Source organism: Lissotriton vulgaris, chromosome 11, assembly GCF_964263255.1.
Source record: "Lissotriton vulgaris chromosome 11, aLisVul1.2, whole genome shotgun sequence".
NCBI classification, from domain to species: Eukaryota; Metazoa; Chordata; class Amphibia; order Caudata; family Salamandridae; genus Lissotriton; species Lissotriton vulgaris.
The window spans coordinates 205,346,857-205,369,356 of record NC_141699.1 but is presented as its reverse complement, the minus strand read 5'-3'; positions in this window follow the sequence as shown (position 1 = coordinate 205,369,356).

The following is a 22,500-nucleotide window of genomic DNA, read 5'->3' as shown; positions in this document are numbered from 1 at the left end:
GATAAGACTGAGGATTTGGAGGCGCGCTCTTGACGCTGCAATATACGCATCACGGGCCTTCCGGAGAGCACAGCCACTGGTCCTATGGAACGATTTGTGGAGCAGCTACTCACGAAACTACTGGGGGACGGAGTGTTTTCGGCCATGTTCACAGTTGAGAGGGCGCACAGGTCGTTAGCCCCAAGACCGCGCCGTGTGCGCCGCCGCGCCCAATAATAGCAAAACTCCTCAATTACAGGGATAGAGACACTGCGCTCCGCCTGGCGAGATCCAAACAGCATCTGCAATACGAAGGGTGCGCCATCTCGCTATACCCAGATTTCACGGCGAAGGTGCAGGAGGAGCGGAAACAATTTATCCCTCACAAGAAGCGCTTACGAGAAATGGGCCTGGACTATGCCTTGCTGTACCCGGCCAAACTGCGCGTTAACAGGGGAGGACACTCCCATATCTTCACGGATCCAAAGGCACTACAACAGGCGATGAAAAGGTGGGCGAAGGAACAGAAAACAAACCCAGAGCGGAACCCCGAGGGAGAAGGATCCGACGGACGACTGATCACTGTCTTTGGTGGACTGCCTTGCATGTTTCTGGCATGGATATCCCGAGACAGTGGTGTGCTGCGTATTCCCTGGAAGGGAGTCGAGAAGTTCCTTGCCTTAGGAGACTGTGGCGGATTGTACAGATAAGTGATATTGCGGGGGTATACGGGGTGGGGGGATCCGCCCGGGTGGCAATGTGTTACACATTTGGTCCGGATATATGAGGGGACCTGCTGCAGGAGACTATGTGAATGACCCTCGATGGTTATAGGCCTGGCCCTGGGGACATTGGCAGGATGTGGCCCTGGGCACGATAGGGTAGATCAAGGTGTGTAACAGACAATCTTGATATGTACGACTGCTGCGTTACTCCTGGTGGCTGTGCATGGCGGGAGCGGAGGGGGGGCCACATGAGAGTTCTGAGAGCTAGGCAGAGACTATGTCACTTGGCTACCTGCTTCCCCGCGCGTTAAGCACACTGTTGTGGTGGTTGAACCTAGTTGGGGTTGGTCTGTTGGGGTGTGGGGTGGGTGAGCTACTGTCAGGCCAGGTTGGGGTGGGTCTGCTGTGGGTGGGGGGTGAGATTGTTTTGAGGTGGTGGGGGAGATGGAGTTTGTTGCTATGGTGGTTACTGATTTTGGAAGTAATGGGTGGGGTGGGGGGTGGGAGAGGGACGGGACTGTTCACAAAATGTTCGCTATATCACTCTAATGACTCGAGAAATGTTGGTGGCATTGCTGAAATGTACTGTTGTATTGTACTATGTCGTTCCGATGGCAGACCCTCAGGTAGCAGTCCCGGCTAATCCTGCTGAGACCTTACGAGTGTTAACCTGGAATGTTAGGGGTCTCAATGATCACAGGAAATTGAGGAAGGTACTTCACTATCTGCAGAGACACCGTGTGAAAAATAAAAAAAAATAAAAAAAAAAGACCGAGGCCTCCGTGGTCCTGTGTCAGCCTAGATTTTGGCAGCCTACCTGACGGTCGTCACACGTCACACGTTTGTGGCTATCGATGATCATTCGAAGTACCCAGAGGTTGAAATCATAGCAGCCCCTTGTGCCACCGAGCTAATCCCAAAGCTTGAAAAAATCATGGCGGCTCACAGACTAATACAGGAGCTGCGAACAGACAACGGACCTCCCTTTCAGGGGCAGGAGCTCACCTCCTACCTCAACGCTCTTGGCATCCGACACTGAAGGATCAAACCCAGGTGGCCACAGGCAAATGGCAAGGTGGAGACATTCATACGGTCTCTAAATAAGGTGATATGCATTGCTCACGATAAGGGTCAGTCAATAGAGCTAGCCATCTTCACTTTTCTATGGAGTTATCGCCAGACTCCCCACACCACTACAGGTGTAGCGCCAGCCCATCTCCTCATGGGGCGAGTGGTCACAGACTTAATACCTCATCATCCCCAATGGCGCTCAGAGGCACCAGATGACAACAGAATTGATGCAAGACGTCGGAGGGCTCATGTTCAAGTCAGTCACTGGCAGAGAGCCAAACCCTCACAGCTGGAAAAAAGGGACCTAGTGCTTCTCAGAAACTGCATCACCAGTGACAAGTTTCGGTTGCCCTACGATAAAGATTCCTGGACTGTGGTCAGAGTTAAGGGAACTCGGACCATTGCAACTCGAGGAAGAGAAACGGTGACCCGAAATGTGTCACACTTCAAGAGGTTCCAGTCGGAGGTGTCGACATCCGTGATGGATTGGCCCAAGGCTGGTCCCAGTGAGATGACGCCTGTCGATGTCAGCCCAGATGAGACTGCGCCAACATTCCCCACAGAGAACGACAGTGAGTTCCGTGATTGCATTCCGACTCAGCGAGACGGGGCAGTGACAGAGCAGTTGGAGGACGGTCGTGGTCTTCCTGCGGTTGGTCGAGGCGAAGCAACATCTGGGGCCGGAGCCGGAAAGGCCCAAGGCTGAGGCCAGTCTTAACACAGACTGCGGGACAATCCAGAGCCTTCTCACCATTTGAGGGACTAATTCTTGTAAGACTGTTCCCATTTGAATTTTAAGAAGATTTCTTTGTAGTGCACTTCAAGTTTGTAATGTGCCATTTACAGCCTGGCGTTGTGGTCAGCCATTGATATTGCTTTGATGCTTGTTGGGGAGGAATGTGGTTTAATGCCTGTGACGCAACAGGCACGCACCGTGAAGGTCAGGTGACCTGTAATTAATAAAGAGGGTACGCATGAATGTACGCCAGTCGGGCTACGCAGGCGTGACCCAGTAAGACCACGTTCGCGTCTCCTCTGTCTCAGTCAGTGTCCTAGGCCCTATTAATTATACCCCCCATCTGTGTCAGTGCCGGCCCGTTACCTCAGCACGCATCCGACACAACAAAGGTGGGGCAGAGAGGAACTATACTCAGAGATTATGGGATGTGGGGACTGGCGATTCGACCTTGTTTAGAAACCAGGATGACTTAGGGAAGGGCCTAAGGGCCTTGGTGTTGAACACAGGGTCCCCACATACACATAACCTGAAAGTCTTCACATTACTACAGGAAGAAGGGCCAGACATTCTAGCGGTAACATGAACTTGGCTAGAGGAGGGCTCGGGCCTGCTATAGTGGCGGTCCTACCCCCAGACTATGATATCTTGATGCATAACCGGCAGGGCCAGAAAAGAGGGGAGTTGGAGTGGCACTGTTCAGCCAAAGGCATTTGACTACAAAGGGGTTGTAGCAGAAAGCCTGAATGGGGCAGAAGTCCTAGGGGTAAAAATAAGACTAAAGTCTTCCTGCCTGATAGTGGTGGTAGTATAGTGCCCTCCCGGCCTACCCCTTCATTTAATTATCTGTGTACGGACGTGGTCAGTGATCTGTGCTCTAGATACTAACAGATTTTTTGTGTGGGGGACTTCAACTATCATTGGGACCAGGAACCAAGAGACCACCAGGTGAGTAGATTTGGAGAGGAGATGACCATGTTGGGGCTACAAGAACTTGTGGAGACCCCTACTCACGATAAGGGCCATACTTTAGACCTTATCTGAACAACCTTACCTTCTGCAAAGTTAATGGAGATTGAACCTTGTAGCTGGTCAGATCATTATCTGATCATACTCACGATCCCACTGCCCAGTCGATCAAGATACCAACCCCCAGAGTGGCGGACGGTATAGAACTGGAATAAAATATAGGAAATCAGCTTAGGGGGGGCACTATAAAGGAGTATGCATCCAGGGAGACATGCAGAGGATTTAGATCAGGTGAGTGAGAGGTTCACAAGAAGGATGACAGAACCCATTGACAAGGTGGCCCCTGCAAGGAGAGAAAGAGTAAGGAATAGAGGTAAGGGGGCCCCAGGTATGTGAAGGAATTAAGAGGAAAGAAACAAACACTACGCCAGTATGAATGAAATGATGAAAGCTGTATGAACGGAAGACTTTTGCAGAATATAAAGTAATATTAACCTAATATAAAAAAGCTATCACTGCAAGTAAGTCGAGGTTCTGTGAGCGGAGAATTAAGGAGCACACGACACACAAAAGAAGACCTTTAAAATGCTGAGGGAACTTAGCCAATGGCGGGGGCAAAAGGCTACTGCTAACTTGGAGGACTGCAATAATATACAGAACTTCTTATCTTGACGGAAATAAGTAACAGTCCCATGCTAATGACGGAGATATCTGATCTTCAGGGTGAGAGGCTCTCAGTATTCCCAACACTGGATCGAGACTCCCTGTCACACATTATAGCTAGAGTCAAATCCAGTTCACCAGATGATCCTTGTCCACCCAGGGTGTTCAAAATGGCACTCCCTGTGGTGGAAGTGGAACTGCTTTCCTTTTTAAATCACTCCCTGGCAACTTGGAAGGTTCCACTTAATTTTAAAGAAGCGATGGTAACTCCTCTACTGAAGAAAGCTGGGGCAAAAACCTGAAGAACTATCGGACAATATCTATGTTCCCCTTTCTAGCAAAAGTAGTGGAACAACATGTGCTCAGAAGCCTCTCTCTATTTATAGAGGAACATCAGTTGCTTCAATTGTGGCAGGTGGGTTTCAGGGCTCACCATAGTACAGAACTGGTGCTGCTCTTGGTACTGGATGAGCTTAGGCTAGCGGATGATAAGAAGAAGCCTTCAACGCTGATCTTACTGGATATCACAGCAGCGTTTGGTATGGTGGACCATGCACAGTTGCTGACTCATAATCAGAAGCAGAGAATCACAGGTGTGGTGTTTCAGTGGCTCCACTTGAAGTAATTCAGGGTTCCCAAAGCCTACACACTCCAGAGATAACCCACTTACACTCAAGAACTGTTGGCACGGAAACTGTAAAAGGCAAAGAACAAATTTATTAAGACCCCATGGGGTGGTGGTACACTCAAACAGCACCCTTCGGTAATGCAAGAGGTATCACCCCGAACACCGGTGTGACCCCGTTTATATACAGTTTTGGGGCAATAAAAGATAGGCGGCACAAGTTTAAGACACATTTAAGGACATATATGGTCATGTTTTGGAATACTGCCAGCTCATTGGAGGGGGCACAACTCCGCTGGTCAGTTTGGTGCACATTCCAGAAGGTTTACGGGTCAGTGGGAACTGCGCATGTGCGGCTTGACCAGTACTAAAAATAGCCTGTTGCTGGGCAGATAGAAGTGGTCAGCGGAACGGACAACGGACTAAAAGGGCACGCCAGCCACGAGGCTGCTCATGATCTAAGATGGCCGCTGCAACATTCAAAATGGCGTTTTCATATATAGCCAAGTTAAGGAGGACAACGTGTAGATTCAGCTAATCGCTAATGCGGCCGGGCCAATTACAACAGACGACCCTTTTAGCGGTTAGCTGAATCTACCTCATAGTGAACATAGTCAGGATGTTCGTCCTCGATGTCTATTAACATTATTTGTGTCACCTCCTTGTGAAGCATCATTTTGTCATGGGCAAGAGCTCGTCTTGATGGTATACAAGCTGATAAACACATTGAACATAAAGCTGGGCCACATTGAATACATAGGCATATAAAAAACATGGCTCCTACAAGTATACAGAAAATTGTCAACAGTTTCCAGCCCCAAGTTGTAATCATAGACCAAAACCATCCCGAAAGTGTCCAAGTTCCATTGTCCGGGTGTATTTCAGCTGCTATTTTATGAAGCTTGGAAATAGCATCATACACAGATGGAGAATTGTCTGGGACGTATACGCAACAGCTGCTTCCGATAATCCTACATGCCCCCCCACGATCAGCCAAAACAACGTCCAATACCATTCGATTTTGGAGGGTGACAATTCTGGAAATCTGTAGTTCCTCTGTAATATTCCCCAGAGCAATGGCAGTGTCATTCGCAACAGCCTCGACAACACGTGTCAGTCGTCTGATTTTTCGACTGTTCAGTGCAGCCCCCACAAAGGAGAATAGTCCCAGATTAAAGTCCACATATTGTTGTAATGCAGTGTCCGTTTGGTCAATGTCCTCCAGGACAACAGTTCGTTTAACCCTATTCAGAACGAAATCATGGTACAAAGTATAATCATTGTGATACATCGGAGGGGCAATGAATACGGGAGGTAACACAAACGATACATAACACGTGCCCAACCACCCCAATGGAAGCTGATGGTAGCCCTTCGTTCCACAGATAAAATATGTATTTCGTGATGCAACAAATGAAATACCATTCGGGCTATCAAACGTGAGAGTAGTATTACATTCGCTTTTCCCCACTGCAATCGAACCCTTGTTCCTGATACATAAATCGGCTTTTGTAGCAATGACATTTATAACATGGGCATTAGAGACATTGATGTTCCTCTGGTTGCTGTATACACGTGGGGCAGACACATTGTCAGGCCTGTACTCTTCCCATTCGAAACGAGTGCCCTCAGCCCGGGGAAACCCATCCTTGTCGTGGAAACATACTTTATTCAAACGGAAAAGCACCCCCCCTTTGGTTGGCCATCTCATAGTAAAGAGGAGGGTGTACCAAGCGTTGCATGACCCATTATGCGAAAATGGGAGTGGAATAAGTGGAGTGCCCCCTCTCTTCTGGTGTCCTGGCAACATCCCACATACCCAGCAATTTGAAGTATTGGTCATGTTATGTGTGTGGTGAAGAATCTGAATGAAGCTGTTATTTAAATACGTTTGGCGATGTCGCTCTTCATGAAAGGGCAGTGTAAAATGAAAATGTTCGGACGGAGCCGGGGTAGTTGGCAGCAAATGTTCACGTACAGGCACCACAAGCTCAACTATCCAGGCTATAACAGCTATCACCACAATGGTCAAAACAAAGAAAAAGGCACCCAATATTTTCTTATCACGGGATGCCGTTGATGCCATAGTTCAAGAATGTTCGTGCAAAGTCTCAAATAGCACAAATTGTTCACAAATTGTTCACCAAAGTCTCAGATACACGTACGTGTATACCTAAAAAGGAAAAAATACGGTGCTGAACTCCGAGGTAGCCGTTGTTTTCTTCTCCGGGCCAAGACGGGTGTCGCTACTCTGGCAGAACTGACCCCCCCCCCCTTGGAATTCCCGGTTTCCGTTTCACAAACCTGGAGCGGTAACCAACCAGTCATTAAAAAAACAAAACAAAAATCTTCTTATCGTGGGCGCAGGTTGTAACGCTCTCTTCCGGTAGCAGATTGGTCCGGGAAGGCTCCCTCAACTTCGGGCGACGTCACAGCTGGGCTCTTTTCTTTTTCCAAGATCTCCTTATAATCAGTCAACACAGCAGGAGTCACCAGGTCCGGAGAGACACGGCGACAATGTGTCGAGTGCACCCACCGCTTTCTGTTGGTCACTCGTACTGCGGTGCGGGTCGCAAGGAGGACCTGCTCGGGGCCCTTCCACCTGGGCTCCAAACTGCTTGCTCTCTCAAACGAGCGAACCATTACATGGTCACCAGGACGAAGATCATGGCCCTCTCCAGTAGAGTTGTCAGGGAGCGCTTCTCGAACCTGTTGATGAATAGAGAGCAAATCATTTGTTAATCGTGCCAAATAATCATTCATCATAACACAAGGCACATCATGTATTAATCGCGGCTTGGGCCCCCCCCAGATATTCATCGGGCGGCCAAACACCACCTCATAAGGCGTAAGGCCGGTTCGTGAGTGGGGTACTGATCTAAGAGAAAGCAGTGCCAGCGGCAAAGCATCTGGCCATTTCAACGATGTAGACGCTACAATTTTGGCTAGCTTGAGCTTCAACGTAGCATTGTACCGCTCGACCAAACCTGCTGACTGAGGGTGGAATACAGCATGGAACTTCTGCTGGATCCCTAACCCCTTCAGTACATATTCCACAATCTTTCCAACAAAATGGGGCCCATTATCGCTCCACAAAAATTTGCAAACTCCAAAGCGAGGAAAGAATTCCTTAAGCAACACCTTAGCTGTCGTCAAAGCCGTATTGTCTTTCGTGGGGTAGGCCTCAACCCATTTGCTAAAAGCACACACCACCACTAAGACGTACTTCAGGTTATTGCAGCGCTCGAGTTGGATGTAGTCCATTTGAAGCACTTCAAATGGTGCCGAAGGTGGAACGAAACCTCCTTTCGGAGTATGGGTCCCCTTTCCAGGATTGTGTTGCAAACACACCAGGCAGGTCTGCACTACTCTCGTTGCAGTATTAGCCATCTCGGGATGTTCCCAAACTCGTGTTAAAAGCCGAGTGATTGCCAGAGCCCCGACATGAGCCAGTCCATGTGTCATCTGGACCATCGCCTGTAAGTAAGCCGCAGGCAATTTCCACTTCTCCATGTCTTTACTTCTCCAACAACCCTCATCATCTAGTACCCCGTCTGCTGCCCAAGCCGCAAGTTCAGATTCAGTAGCTGATTTTTGAATATCCAATATTTCTGCTCTAACATTATTCCATCGCTCAGCCTGTGATTGTACCACATACATGGTGGAGCTAGTTCGGGACTTAGCCGTTTGTCTGGCTATGCTGTCTGCAAAGGCATTCCCTTGACCCACTTTATCCGTAATCTTTTTATGGGCACTGCACTTCACTATCGCTACTTTCTTAGGGCCAAGCAATGCATTTAGGAGATCACGCACTAGCTCTCCATGCATAATGTGCTCTCCATGCGATGTCAGAAACCCACGTTCCCTCCAAAGTAGCCCGAAGTCATGGGCCACTCCAAAGGCATACCGGCTGTCCGTGTATATGTTCACACATAATCCGGCACTCAATTCGCAGGCTCTTGTTAAAGCTATCAGCTCTGCTGCCTGAGCCGACTTTTGTGGTATCCTAGCTGTTTCTACCACTGTCTTAAGCGTCGTGATCGCACATGCTGCGGAAGTCGTACCATCTGGCAGCCTTAGGCACGATCCATCAACCCACAGTTCCCCATCCACATCTGGAAGTGGCACATCCTGTAAGTCGACACGACCCTTTGTCTGTTCCTCGGTCAGGAAAACACAGTCGTGATGTTTTTCTTCCTGACCCTCCTCGTTCGGATAGGGCAATAAAGTGGCAGGGTTCAAAGTAGCGCATCTTTTCAATGTAATATGTGGCGCCAAGAGTGTCAGCTCATATCCTGTTAGCCGTGCACTCGTGAGATATTGGGTCTTAGTTTGGTTTAACAGGGCATCTACTGCGTGAGGAACTAACACCAACAATTTGTGTGATAAGACTATTCCCTCACTCTGTCGTATGGCTACTGCAGTTGCTGCTACCGCTCGAAAACACCCGGGCAACCCTCGCGCTACAGGGTCCAAAATTGCAGAGAAGTATGCACATGGTCTCTGCTTATCCCCGTGTAATTGCACTAACACTGACAACGCGCACCCATCATTCTCATGCACGTACAATGTGAAAAGTTTCGTATAGTCTGGTGTACCTAACACGGGTGCGGAACAAAGGGCCTGCCTCAACTGCTCAAAAGCTTTCTGACATTCATCTGTCCACTCAAGAGGCATTGGTGTGGCTTTGGACAGTAATGCTAGCAAAGGTTTTATGATATGCGAGAAACCCATGATCCATTGCCTACAAAAGGACGTCAACCCTATAAAGGCACGTACATCTCTCTGCGTGCGGGGAACTGGTGTGTCTAAAATTGCTTGAATTCGATCAGATGTTAATGCACGCCCCTCCTTAGACAACAGATGACCGAGGTAGGTCACCTGGGGTCTACAGTATTGGAGCTTTTTCTTAGAAACCTTGTGATTGTTTTGTGCCAAAAAGGAAAGCAACGCAAGTGTGCTCTGTTCACATTGTGCATAAGAGTCAGCGGCAAGCAGAAGGTCATCCACGTACTGGATGAGCGCAACGCCAGACTGCAATTTAAACAAATCTAGCTGCCTTTTCAAAGCCTGGCTATAGATGCTAGGACTTTCAGTATATCCTTGGGGAACACGGCAAAATCTATACGATTTATTATTGAGCGTAAAACCAAACAGATATCTGCTATCAGGATGAACAGGAATGGAAAAGAACGCATTCTTTAAGTCAATAACACTAAAGGTGGTGGCTGTCGGTGGAACCAAGGTAAGCAAGGTCGTAATATCAGACACCACCGGGTATTGGGGAATGACAATTTTGTTGATCTCTCGCAAATCGATAATAAATCGATAGACTTTGCCATCAGTGTCTCTCTTAAGAATCGGAAGAATAGGACTGTTACAAACATTATAAGGGACCTCCTCCACAACCCCTGCAGAAATCAAATCCTGAACAATGTGTGTCAATGCAATTTCACCTTCTCTCGAAATCTTATACTGTGGTACTCGTGGTAGAGGGGCCCCCTCCTTAACAGTAATGTGTATTGGTGGAATACGCATCTCTCCCACATCCGTATCTGAGGTCGCCCACAACGTATGCGGTAGAGAGGCCAAAGCTGGAATGTCTAAAATAGCATAAAATCTGTCAGGGTCAGGGTAATTGTCATTCAGGATAACCCGCACTCCCTCTGGAGAGCAACGTATTGTCGCTCGAAAATATTTAAGCAAATCAATACCCAGGATATTGTCTGGGGTATGGGGTGATAACAAAAATTGGCCAAAACTAAAGTATTTGTCTATGCATAGTGCAAGGGGCTTGGACAACGGGCTGGGGGAGGGTGTGCCATCAAACCCTACACACGTAATCATTTCGCCGGACAGGGGAGCCCTCGGAACTAAGTTTTTCGACAAAGCGCTACGAGTAGCTCCTGTGTCGACTAGAAACTGATCAGTAGAACCCAGAATGCCCGCTGTTACATATGGACCTTGCTGATCTACCGGCACTTCAACTGATTCCTTACCCCATCCTACGCAATCCTATGCATGCACATAATCCTGATGTTCCGCATTCTCTCCTTCCGAAATCTGATATTGATTCCGTCTATCAAACGTATTTCGTTCGTCCTGGCCACGGCCCCTCTCCTCAACCTGTCTACGATCACCTCTGCCACCCCTCGCTCCAGTATAACCTCCTCTCGACCTTCCGCTTCCTCGACCACGCTGACTACGCTGTTCACGAAGTACCGGACAATCTTCGGCCCAATGCCCAAACTCCTTACAATAAGCACACTGATCCTCCGCAATATCCGTACGACCATACGATGCGTTTCCTCCACCTCGTCTACCTCTATCATTCCCTCTACCCTGTGTTCCCCGAACTTGCGCCAACATCACCTTCGTTTTCAATTCCTTCGCCTTTTTCTCTACACTTTCTTTAGCCTCCACTTCCTGTCGCTCATAATACAGAGCCATAGTTAACAAGGACGCAGGGGTCGCCGTGGCCCAGGAACTTTCACTCGACTTCAATCGTTTTGCAATCTCTGGTAGGAGATTAGCTACATACTTATCTACAAACAAATGCCGGCCCGTATCGTCTGTCAAAGATTGACCACTGTAATCATGAAATGCTTCCTCGAAGCGTGTAAAGAAATCTGAAACCGTTTCATCGGGTTTCTGTTTGCACGATGTTAGCATAGTCCAATCAATCTTTTTGGAGGGAACAAGCGTTTTTAATTTATTCAAGATAGCTGCCGGCAGATCTAAAATTAACTGGCAAGGCTTACAGGCTGGTTCTCTATCTAAATCTGCAGCATTTATTTCCTTCCATGTCCCCCCCAATATCGTTTCGTCATTATTTTTACGAATCTGCCTCCACATATCAGGTGGTAAGATTAGCCCAAAAAACAAGTCTATATCCACAAGAGTCATCACACAAGATGATATAGCCCCCTCCACCCCCTCATAAAATGCCGCCGGATTCTTCCGAAGATCAGGTAGAGAATTTTTCAATGCCATGACATCTGCTCTATTCCACGGCGTATATACCCAATTATACAAAAAATACCCTTTCGCATCCTTCGACAATTTATCATCATCCGTACCTTCCCCTTTTGGTGGAACATACAAAGGTGCGGCTTCACGCATAGGCATAACATGCAATGCAAAACTCTTATCTGAACCACGAAGAGAACACTCTTTGGCCTGCCCATTTGTCTCCAATTCGGCCTCCTTTTGGCTCTTTTTCCGTTCCTCCCTCAATCGGATTGTCTCATCCCGCAGCTTGATCAATTGCGTAAACAGGTCATCAACATCTGAAAGATCAAAATCACCTTTAGTCAAATTTTCACGATACACTGACAATGCTTTGGGCTCAAACGTATCAGAAAGGTCACGATATGCGCCTACTACTTCATCCGCCAGACTAGACAAAAAGTACATCAATTCAAGATCCGACCACCCTTTCTTTTCTGTCAACAATTGCTCCTGAGTAATACTACGCTTATTCACTTTACGAGCCCAACTGCGTAGGTGAGCGGACCTCTCCGCGGTGAACCTGAGAGCGGATATACCCTTCTTGTCCGACTTATCCCGTCCGTCGTCCCCTGAATCCTCATCCGGAGCCGTCGGCGAAACATACGGAGGCGGTGACCGTTCTAACAAAGAAAAATCATCAATTTCGTTATTAAGGACAGGATAAAGTGGTCGACGAATAGGAAATTGACCAGTCATTTGCAATTTACGTTCCCGTTCCTCCCTTTCTTTCTTCTCCTGAGCCTCCTTTTCCTCAAGCTGTAAAGCCTTATCCCGAGCAGCCTTACGCTGCTCTTTGTCCGCCAAGGCAACTTCACGCTTCATTCGCTCACGCGCCGCTTTCTCCCACATTCGCACACAATCAAACATATTTTGTCTAGACCTACGTTGAAACAAACATTGCTCTACAAATTGTATTTTACTTAAATCAAACGACCCGTGTAGAGGCCATTGCAATTCAGGATCGGCCTTGGTGTACTTATGCCATAATTTACTGTACATAATAGGGGGAAGGCCAAATTTTATATACATGTCCCTATTTGGTGTTCCCTCTGGGGGAGCCGGCTGTGCTTCTGCTAATCTAATGGAGGTACCTTCTCCAAGACAACACATTCCTTGGAGTGTGCTGAAAACAGGCATGTTCAAAAAGTATCACGAAAACGTGACACCACACAAAATGGCACTTACAGTTCTTCACACAAGTGTGCCGCTCAGGGGAAAAAAACAAAGTTAGAGAAACATCTCTACATGCCTGCCTATGTGAAGTGCACTACACATATAAGTTCAAAGATCACAAATTCACAATGTTAGCTAACTCAAATCAAAGACGTAGATCGTAGGACTTCGGCAAGCGTCAAAGGACTGCCTTACCGATCACAAATCACAGAATTTCAGTAAGCATCCGAAAACTACCTTACCGAACACAAATCATAGGACCTCAGTAAGCGTCCGAAGACTACCTTACCGATCACAAAGCTTACCCAAATGTCCAGATTCCAACTGCCAAGGTCTTGTAAGCCAAATCAGCCAAACGGCACTTTCTCAGCGATGCAGACACTTCGGAAACTCAGTCGGAGACCGGCGCCACCTGGAAGGTCAGATCGGAAGGAAAGAAAAAACCCCGTGGCAGCCAAGACTCGGGTCACTCGTGGCAGCGCGCGTCCATGGCGAGTTTCCAAGCCTTCGTCACGACCTTTCCTTCGGGCATCCGAGTCGCCGATGAGTCCCTTCGTGGTCGCCAATTGAAGTAATTCAGGGTTCCCAAAGCCTACACACTCCAGAGATAACCCACTTACACTCAAGAACTGTTGGCACGGAAACTGTAAAAGGCAAAGAACAAATTTATTAAGACCCCATGGGGTGGTGGTACACTCAAACAGCACCCTTCGGTAATGCAAGAGGTATCACCCCGAACACCGGTGTGACCCCGTTTATATACAGTTTTGGGGCAATAAAAGATAGGCGGCACAAGTTTAAGACACATTTAAGGACATATATGGTCATGTTTTGGAATACTGCCAGCTCATTGGAGGGGGCACAACTCCGCTGGTCAGTTTGGTGCACATTCCAGAAGGTTTACGGGTCAGTGGGAACTGCGCATGTGCGGCTTGACCAGTACTAAAAATAGCCTGTTGCTGGGCAGATAGAAGTGGTCAGCAGGACGGACAACGGACTAAAAGGGCACGCCAGCCACGAGGCTGCTCATGATCTAAGATGGCCGCTGCAACATTCAAAATGGCGTTTTCATATATAGCCAAGTTAAGGAGGACAACGTGTAGGTTCAGCTAATCGCTAATGCGGCCGGGCCAATTACAACACACTCCTTTTTGACGGATCGGACAAAAGGTCCAGTTGGGTGGCTGTGTGTCTAGTAAAGGAGCACTTTTCTGTGGTGTCCCCCAGGGTTCTGCTATGTCCCCATTGCTTTATGGGATCACACTGGGATAAAATTTTCACTTTACTTAGTTGGAATGTCAACAACCTAGGAGACAAGATAAAGCGCACTGTAGTCCTCAGTACATCAAACGACACTGGCTCTAAGTAGTCCTCCTACAGGAGACACACCTGGTAGGTAACATGTGTGGGGCCCTGAACAGGTGGGGGTACAAGCTCATTGCCCACTTGGGATTTATTAGTGGGTCCCAGGGAGTGGATGTCATGATCAAAACATCTTTTCCTTTCTCACCCCAGTCTACGCATGTTGATGTACGGGGGAGGTATGTCGCGCTTTCTGGGCAATGGGAGGGGAATACACTGACCCTGGTGTCGATATATGTTCCCCCAGACCTACAGGCTCAATTGTTCACCGATCTGGGCACTCTGCTTCTTTCTTTGCCGGATGGCCTTCTTATGGTGGGTGGTGATTTTAATACAGTGCCATCTGGGGAACTGGATCGTTGGTCCCCACGTGCCACGGGGCACTCCAATAGTTGGCTTCCTGACTTCACCGAGGCGTTCGGGCTATCTGATGCTTGGAGGGACCTTCTCCATGGAGACACACAATACACATTCTTTTCCAGTACACACCACAGCTTCTCCCGCATTGATTACTTGCTCTTGCCAGTCTCCCAACTGCTTCACCTGCAAGAGGTCCGCCACCTGGCGAGGGGCATAGCTGACCACTCGCTGGTGTGGGCAAGATCGATGCTGGGAGAGTGCTGGGTTGACATGGTGGCGCCTATTAATCCATGGTTCCTCCGTAACCCATCTCTTCGTAAGGACCTGCACAAGGCGATAGACCATTACTTTGGTGGAACCTCGGGTCGGTGGATTCCCCTCAGGGGCTTTGAGAGGCATTCAAGTCCGTTGTGCGAGGGGCTGCCCTTTCTTTAGTGGCAGGGATCAGGAAGGAGAACTCCAGGGACATTGAGGTGATTGAAAGGGATGCAATACACCTGGAGGCGGAAGTGAAGGGGGGGGGACGCCAGACATGGAGTATCTTTTGCGTCTAAAAACAGATGAGTACAAGACTCTTGCCACTGAGCGTGCCAAGTCCTGGGGTAAAGAGAGGGAAGGTAGGGTGTATGAATGGGGGGATAAGGCCGGGAAACGTCTTGCATGGCTGGATAAGAGGGAGCGAGCCAGTCGACTGGTGCCTGAACTCACGACCAATTTGGGTGAGAAGGTCCGGGACAAGGCCCTTATAACTGGTGAATTTATGGTGCATTACTCAGCGGTGTCCACATCACACTCGCCCCTCGGGGAGGCGGATTCAGTGGATCTCCTTACAGATATTGGTCTTCAATCCCGACCGGTGGATGACCGGGGCTACTTGGAAGTGCTTTAACTAACGACTAGATGGCACAAGCAATCAGGGCCCTTAAACCGGGTAAGGTGTCGGGGCCCAACAGGCTCCCCATCAAGCTTTACAAAATGTGTCAAGACAAGCTGGCTCCACACCTGCAGGCCATGTTCGAAGATAGCAGAGTGGCGGGAGAGCTGCTGCCCGACCAACGGTTGGCCTCCATTATAGTTATCCAGAAGGACGGAAAGCCGAAAGACAGGTGCACATCCTATCGACCCATCTCCTTGATTAATGCCGAACCAAAAATACACGCTAAGCTTCTAACCACACGCCTATCACAAGGGCTTGCCTCCCTGGTGCACCCTGACCAGTCGGGATTCATGCCCCACCGCAGCACTGCTTTAAATCTGAGACGTGTCCATGGGGTGATAGCACGAGCTGGCAACATACAGGAAGACACCGTCATCTTGTCTCTAGACGCGTCAACGGCCTTTGACACCATTGAATGGCCTTACCTATTTGCAGTACTTGCCTATTTTGGGTTTGGGCCGCAGTCCATCTCATGGGTCACACTCCTCTACTCCGCCCCTCTAGCGCAAGTGGTGGTTAATAACAAGCACTCTTAGCCCTTTCTTCTTGGTCGGGACACCAGGCAGGTATGCCTGTTGTCATCCCTGCTCTTCACCCTCTCCTTGGAGCCCTTGGCTGCCTGGATTCGGCAGGATTTGTCCGTCAGGTGTTTGCGGTGGTCGGCGGACTGAGAGGACCGCATCTCCTTCTACGCGGATGACATTCTGCTCTATCTGGCCTCCCTTAAAAATCGCTCAGATGTGTCTTGGACATTTTTACATCCTTCGGTAGATCCTCGGGCTACTCTATCAATTGGGGGAAGTCTCTTCTCTATGTCCTATCCAGCGGAGCCCTGTCTCTTCCTAGGGACTGTCCAATACAAGTGGTGGCCAATGGTTTACGCTATCTAGGGATCTATGTTACGGCCGATGAAAGGTCCGGTATGAGAGAAGCCTGCTCCCGCCCATGCAGCGTCTGCGACAAGATATTGCAGTTTGGAAGACCCTACCACTCTCGCTGCTCGGACGTGCTGCCCTTTTCAAGATAATGCCCCTTCACCGCTTCCTTTATGCCCTTCAGAATAACCCCGATCCAGTGCCGGCGTGCTACTTCAGGGAGCTAGAGGGGTTACAGTGGCAGCTGCTGTGGGACGGGAGACCCAGGATTGTGCTCCACAAGTTAACCCTTAACTGGTATGATGGTAGGATCAGCCTCCCTGACATTAAAAAATACTATTGGGTGGCACACCTCGCTGCCATCAACCATGGTACGTACCAGGCCCAGGGAGACCCGGGATATGCCATGGACAGATGGTTATTACCAGACGGCTTGTACAACGTGCCCTCTACTCTAATTCCAATACCCTACATTTTACTAGACCAATGTCTCACTCGGTCCAGGTGTGGCATGTAGCTAACAGGAGTCTGGGATGGGAGCGCAAGTTGACACTTGAGACCCCCCTCTGGGCACGGCTCAGCTGGATGGTCTTCATTCCTCCAAAGGCTTTGACAAGTGGGACCTAATTGGCATTTCTCGGGTGAGTGATCTGTGGGTGAAGGGCCGAATCCTCAGCAGCAATATGAGCTTGCAGACACAGAGTTTTTCAGATACTTCCAGATCCGTCATGCTCTAACCACCACCATTGGCGAGGGATCCACTCCCCTTGACTTCTCCCCACTGGAAGATAGGCTACTGGATGGGCTCCTCCCGCAGAAGGCCATCTCTTTGACATACAAGAAACGTATTAATAACACACCAGATCCCTTACTTAAACCGCGTGAGACGTGGGAAGCAGATGACCTCTTACTTGATGACTAGGATTGGACTGCAGCAGTGGCCTCGCCAAGGGAGGGAGCAATTTCAGCATGTCTCCACTTGATACAACTGAAAATCATTCACAGGGTTTATATTACAGGGCCGCAGCTGGCTCACATGGGGCGGGGTGGCGATGTAAAATGTAGGAGACAATGTGGAATGGTGGCCACGTTCATGCATATTCTTTGGGAGTGTAAGTACATTCAGACCTACTGGAAAGAGATCCATAAGGTCATGTGTTAGGTCCTGCACAAATCTGTCAGTCCAGATACAAAAAGATGTTTGATTAATGTGTGGGAACCCACGGATTTGGTTGCAGCCGAAAAGTTATGGGTCATGCTTGTGGCCACGGTGGCCAAGAGAGACATTGCCCAATTATGGGGGGCAATGACACCCCCCACTGTCACAATGTGAAAGCAAAACATGGACTGGTGCATGTTCCGGGAGTAGACCGTGTATGTGGCACGGGGCTGCCCCCGAAAGCGGTCCCGAGCCTGGGCTCAGTGGAACTCCTACAGGGGAAATATATGTGTTGCACCTGCTACTCCTACTGACGATGACCCGGTGTCTCCATAAATGTGTAACGGTAAATGTGTGACATTCCATTTGAAATCTTGTAACCTTACGGTGCTGCCATTTATTTTTATTTTCTTTCTTGTTCTACAATCAATAAAAAGAGATTAAAAAAAAAGGTAGGCAATAGGGATTCCTTAATTGTGATTATTAAGGAATCACAATTATGGAATCGCAATTGCCTATGCATGTAGGTTTCGCTAAACTATTAGCGATTCCTACATATTCCTTAATTGCGAATAGCAAATTGCGATTTGCAATTAAGGAATAGATTCCCATTCATTCCTATGGGCCAAGATGCCCATAGGAATAAATAGAAATTGCATGCGCAATTAGCGAGCACCAAATAGGTACTCGCAAGTTGCACATGCAATTTCCAGGGGGCAAGGGGGTCAAAACCCCACCCTGATGCACCCCCGAAATTGGCATATGTGCACATGTGGTGCACACACATGCTCCAAGGGCATGTGTGTGCGCCACATGGCACTTCAAAAAATGCACTTTGGTGCATTTCTCAAAGTTTTTGCAAATTACCATCAGCGTGCAGTTAATGGTAATTACCGTTTCCTAAAGGTTTGTTGCATCCCAAATAGGGAATCGCAATTTGCGATTCCCTAAATGCATGTGCAATTTAGGTAATCGCTAATTTTGCGATTACCTATTTTGCGAATTTGCATTTGGGTTGATGCATCCCAAATGCCAAAATACTGGTCGCACAGGGGTCGATTCTGCGAATTGGCCCATTTGCGACCAGTATTTTGGTTGATGCATGTGCCCCTTAGTTCCTTTGTTCTCTGAGTTTATAATTCACACTATATGCATTAGTGAACTTAACTCACATGTTCTAAAACCGAACTTAGACTTGTTTAAGGCTGGAGTAAGGGTAATTGCTGGCCCCAACCATCCAAACAATAATGGTTTGGACCTGTCCTAATATTTTTGATGTAGAGTCAAAGAGATGAGGTAGTAACAGGAAAGTTGTTGTTTGTCTCCCTTTTTAAAATTGGGAGAATGATGGCCTCTTTCCAAGAATCCGATAGCTGCCCTTAAATGATAGCTTGGATGACATTAATCACTTCTGGCCCCAAGAGCTCAGTGTTAGATTTGAAGATGTCAATCGAAAAGTCATCTGGTCACGGGGCCTTATCTGCAGTTCTCTTATAAATAGCTTGGATGACTGCATAGGTTTTAATAGAGTGAACAGTGCAAAAGCAGCTCTGATGTCCAGGCCGCCTCACCATCCTCCTCTGAACATTTGCCAGGGTCAAAAACCTTTCTAAAGTGATTGTCCGAACTATCAGCACTGATATGTGACCCAGGGTTCAGCATCTCAAAATGTAAGCAGAAGAGCCGGTTCACAACTTCCCAAAAACCTGTACTAGCTCGTTGAGCCCTGGCAGCTTCAAGATCCTCCTATGCTTTGCATCTCTGACTTCATCCTTCCGGGATTCCAGCAGTAGTTTGTAAGCATGCTGGGCAGACTTCACTTCCTCAAAACGCCGGGCCTGTCCTTCAGTGTATTTTTGAGGGATTTATGAGCAGCGGCCAAGCCTTATTAAACTATCTACACTGATGGGCACCTCCTGACTCCTTTTTTCGAACAAGTTTATCTGAGATAGTCTTGCACAAACTTTTGAAAGATTTAAAATGTATCCTGGGTCCCTGTTTGGAGTCAAACGTACACTGAACGCTGAAGCGCAAGATTGAATTATATCATAAATAAATGCTGCAGGTTCCTTACGGGTTCATTTGACACTTAAGCCTCATGAAGCATGATACCCGACAGGGTGTGTAAAGGTATTATAATCCAATACAATGGATTCCCAACTTTGAACCTCAGCGGTCAGGTTGGTTCATAAATTCTTGTGTTTTGTCTCTCATTTCAGAGGAACCGCATAATCTTTTTGTTTAAACCACTGTCATCAGACCATGCAACACCGCCTGCCGCATCAGGATCGTGGGTGAATAGTCAGCGGTTGGAGAGACCAGCCAACATTAATCCGACAGACTCAAGGAGCCCTTCAGACGGACTGTAATCCCTAAAATGGTGGCAGTGCCTGCTCAGGCACTGCTATAGCGATTACAATGTCAGGTTCTGCCGCCAGTTTCATGTTGGTTAGCCTGCCATGAAAAGGCAGGCGGAAAGGGACTTGGGGGCTCTTAGCGCGCCCCCGTTTTTCCCCAGACCTCTGCCATGGGCCCTTTGGGGCACCTGTGGTGCCCCCATAAACATCCCTGTATGGTGCCTGCCACGTGGTGCAGGGATGTTCTTAATGTGTTTTTTTTTGTATTGCGACATGTGCTGCAGCCCGCAGCACATGCTGCAATACAAAAGATAGACATTGCGACTCCCTTGAAGGAGGTCGCATTCTAATACCAATGGCAGGTCCGCCAACAGCTAGTCAGGCGGTCTCATTCCCGACAGGATGGTGGTTGAAAAAAAGTCTGACCAACATCATAATGAGGCTCTAAGTTCTTAGGCACTAAAAATTGCCTTTCTAGAAACTAAATTAAAGCAACAATCTCAGCCTTTGTTGCACAGGAAAGTGGCAATCATGCTGCAAGCTGAGGTCCATTCTCAGATAGCTGTGGCAGTAAATTGTACTCAACAAATAACTTCATTTTATCTATTCTCACAGCCAAGTTGTTCTTCCCATGACAAAAAACAAAATATTCTGCCAGATTCTGTGAATTAGTTTATACATATGGGGAAATACAGCTAAGATATGGAAACTTGTTTTTATAAGTTTTTCTTTAACACATGTTGTTCATACAATGCACATCAATTTATGTAGCCAAATATCAAGTACTTACTATGTTCTCCTCACTCGGACCACTTCCCACAGTTCCTAACCAGTAGTCTAATATTACAATATTTTTGATCCTGCTTATATCAGTTGTAATTTCATTTTACAATGTATTTAGAGGACGCTCCTCCAGGAAGATGTAGAAACTTTAAACAACCAACTATATTTGTGTTGTGTATCTAATGGCTTGTGTTTCTGAATAATGCTTCCCATTCTTGGTGATCCATTTATAATTGTATATGGTGAGTATTTTCCAGCCAGTCTTTAGTGCCACTTTCATCAGTGGATCTTATTTTGGATTGCAGACCTCCTTTGAGAAACCTTAGTTCTTACCTCCTTTTGAAGCATTGTCTAGTAGTGGGATAAAAGCAAAACCCAGTAGATTCATACTGGATCTCTAAGCACTGGTCAGAAAGAGACTAAGATATAAATACACATGCTTACGGCAAATAAAATAAAGCATAGCAATTAGATATGTCCAGAAATATATACTCACTATTCTTTGTTAGGAATGTGTTATTCTCCTGTATCTGCCACAAAAAAAGTGTTCAATGCAACAAATAATTATGATTATGAGGCGAAAGAAGTGTATTTATCTATGATTGTATTCATGTCTGTCAGTGGGAGTAGATGCCTCTGAGTCTCTGCATTTTGTTGCTGTCATCCTTTACTTATAAAAAACAAAAAAATGATGAGTAGACGTTTTGAACTATTCTCACCCTCTGGTTGAAATGATGGACTAGGATATATCCTGAGCATTTGCAAACAGCTGATACTTTTGAATGCATTTCTTCCACTTTCCACTTTGTTCTCCCGTTAGCCCTTCTTTATTTACATCATTAGTAAGCATTTGTCTGGGTCAAATCCTGGTTCTGTGTAGCTTTTTGTGAAGTGTTATTCTTTGTTTTCTAAATATACAGATCTAATAGCCAGTACAGCAGCAAAAATGAAAACAAGCATTTTGTGATCTGGTGGTAAACATTTCTTCACTCAAGATGTAGCTAAAGCAACAGCAAGCAAAAAGAAAGAATGCCTGGATATGAGACCTTCAGTAAGGTTAATGAATGCCTGCTATGGATGGCTTTTTCAAGAGGGCCTACATTGGTAAAACCATTACTTATAATGATACAGCTAAGCTCAGAAAGTTTATTGAAGGCTGCAGAGAAGAGAAGATGGAAGTGTGAAAACCATCTTGACCGTGAAGTCTTTCATATTTAAAAATGTAGTGTGAGGTTTTAATGTAAGGTCAACCTGTAATTCTTATCTTTCTTTCCATAGGTGTGTCATCCTGTAACTGTTTGTTTGTTGTGTCATAATCTTGTCATACCAGGACATTGGATATGCTTGGAAAGGTGGTGTATGAAAAAACAGGGGGGACCAGGAGCTGTATTTAAACAGGTCTTGCACACAAGCTCCAAATTGAACTGTGTTTCAAGAAGGCGTGCAGTTCCTAGTGAGAGGGAGAAGGAAAGGGAGGGTTTTCTTCATGATGCCATCACACACCCCAAAGGATGTCATGCTTCATCATTGGGCCATGCTCCTTGTCGGGCTGGTGCTGCAATGCCTGCGGGCTCCCGTAAACGGGGCTCTTTGGCGGAGATCTTTTGAAGAAGCTGTAGGGTGTGTGCGGGTGTTAGGGCTGGGTAGTGCACAGGAAAGTGGGTTAAAATAACTCTAGAGCTGTCCTATTCTTGTATGTATTTATTAATGTGGTA